The 2,232-nt window shown below is 49.1% G+C and overlaps 1 long non-coding RNA gene across 1 annotated transcript in view; it reads left to right on the top strand.

Annotated features, from left to right (window-relative positions):
• The first annotated feature begins 1,944 nt into the window (after nt 1-1,944).
• LOC116103998 overlaps nt 1,945-2,232 on the top strand; it is a 7,504-nt gene continuing 7,216 nt past the window's right edge. The window contains exon 1 of the long non-coding RNA XR_004123657.1: nt 1,945-2,148. This is a non-coding gene — a long non-coding RNA (uncharacterized LOC116103998). The remainder of the gene's footprint in view (nt 2,149-2,232) is intronic.

Raw genomic sequence — 2,232 nt, 5'->3', positions numbered from 1 at the left:
GGATGGATGGATGGATTGGTGGGTGGATGGGTGGATGGATGGATGGATTGAGAAATGGATGGATGGATAGATTGGTGGGTGGATGGAGAAATGGGTTGATGGATAGAAGATGGATTGATGGATGGATAGAGAAAGATGGCTAGATGGATGGATGGATGGATAGACAGAGAAATGGATAGATAGATAGATGTATGGATGGATGTTTGGTTGGATATGTTCTAGTTTCATTTCTGTTGCTGTGATAAAATACCCTGACCAAAAAAAAACAGAGCTGAAGGGGTTTGTTTCAGCTTTCAGTTCTAGGTTATGGTCTACCATTAAAGAGGAAGTCAAGGCAAGTTCTTCAAGTAACTAGTCATACTGTATCTACAATCAACAGCAGGAAGAGAATAAATGCATTCATGCTGCTTGCTTGCACTCAATTTCCTCACTCTTATGCATCTCAGATCACCTGTCTAGGGAATGACACCTCCCACAGTGGGCTGGGTCTTCCCATCTCAATTAACTTAATGAAAACAGCCCACTATAGCCACGCCCACAGGTCAACCAAGTGAAGACAATCCCTCACTGAGACTCTTTACCCTGGTTATTCTGTGTTGTGTCAAGTTGACAGAACTGTCTGTCATGGATGGATGAATGGGTTTTCCTCTCAATGATGGTATCAGTCGTACCTACACTGTCACAGTGTTGGTGGAAAATGGCACTACAGGTAAAGTAAGAGGCTGAGGACTAACTCAGAGCTCACCAATGCCACTGATGTTCTTACCATGATTGCTTTTGGTGTGCCAGGGCTTCACGTCTCGTGTCCACTCCACTCACATGAGGAGTGACACAGGCCCTCAGAACAGCCAAACACATGAACTTCCCGTGCTGGGATCTTAGAGCCTGATACCACCGATAGCTGTGTGATCTTGAGCCGCTTTCTATGGATCTGTATGTCACAGATTCCTTGTGTACAAAATAAAGGTAGCACGCTACTGTGAAAAGGACATGAGCCAACACGTGTGGAATGATGGCTGACACCTGTCCTCAGGGAAATAAGGGCTGTTTGTGTCCCTGCTCAGACTCTAGGTCACAGCAGAGCCAGTGGGCTTGCGTGGGAGGGGGTGTAAGTAGATGCCTCATTCGCTCTGGGAGCTTGAACACAGAAGTCCAGTTTATCAGTAGAAGAGAGGGGCCCTCCCACATCAGTTCAGCAACCCCGATTCTCCTACCTCCTTGGAAAATCTCTCACCTCCTCCTTGAATGAAGTCATCTCATTCAACCAGTGACCTGCACAGATAACAAACTCCCCAGTGACTCTTCCTGCCCCATTAATCTATAACATTCTACGGATACAAAACAAGAAACTTAAATATATGGCCCCGGCTCTGGGCGGGTGATTGAGCAGGTAAAGGCTCTTGCTGCAAGCCTGGCAGCCTGCGTTTGATCCCTGGAGCTAGTGGTGGAAGGAGAGAACTGACTCCAACTGGCTGGCCACGGCATGCGTGCACCTGAATCTAGATAAATAAATAAAAGGTTAAATCTGGTTTCTCTGTGCTATCTTTAACAAACACCATCAGGGGATGGGGGTGAACATGTGTCACGTCCTGTGCCTTGAAGATCCCCTCCTAAGGGGAGGCGCCTTCGTGTGCATTAGCAGGTGGCTGTGGAAGTGGGGGTTAAGAAGGGTTGGGGGGGGGGGCAGAAGCTTTGGGTGAGCTTCCAGGTCTTGGCAGAGTGAATCTGTCCCTGAAGTCCAGTTCGGTTCTATCTTTCCCTTTATACTCTCCTAAGGAGAGATTGGGGCTCTCCTGCCCCTGCTGTAGGGCCTGGTGCAACCCAAAGGCATGGCAGGGCATTCCTGGAGCCGCGCTTCTCCCTTCCCCCTGCTTCCTGCTTCCTTTAGCCATGTCGTTAGAAAGTTCTGTCCCTCCTCCCCCCCCCACTCCCCCCCCTCCCCCGTTGGCTGTGGGAGCCGCTGAGGATCTGGACTGGTCTGGCTGCAAGCCGTTACAATTTACATGAACATTTCTTGTCCTCCACCCTCTTGGACCCTCACCACTGCTCTGAATACCAAAAGATCTGATGTAGCCGAACATGGCGATCTCGGCATTTGGGAAGCTAAGGCAACAGCGGGATGTTGAGTCAAGATCTCCCTGAGCTATAGTGAGAATCCCTGTCAATGAAAAGGAAGGAAGGAAAGAAGGAAGGAAGGAAGGAAGGAAGGAAGGAAGGAAGGAAGGAAGGAAG

This window comes from Mastomys coucha, unplaced genomic scaffold (assembly GCF_008632895.1).
Source record: "Mastomys coucha isolate ucsf_1 unplaced genomic scaffold, UCSF_Mcou_1 pScaffold21, whole genome shotgun sequence".
Classification (NCBI taxonomy): domain Eukaryota; kingdom Metazoa; phylum Chordata; class Mammalia; order Rodentia; family Muridae; genus Mastomys; species Mastomys coucha.
Note: the sequence above shows the minus strand (reverse complement) of the source record. Positions and strands in the feature narration are given on the sequence as shown.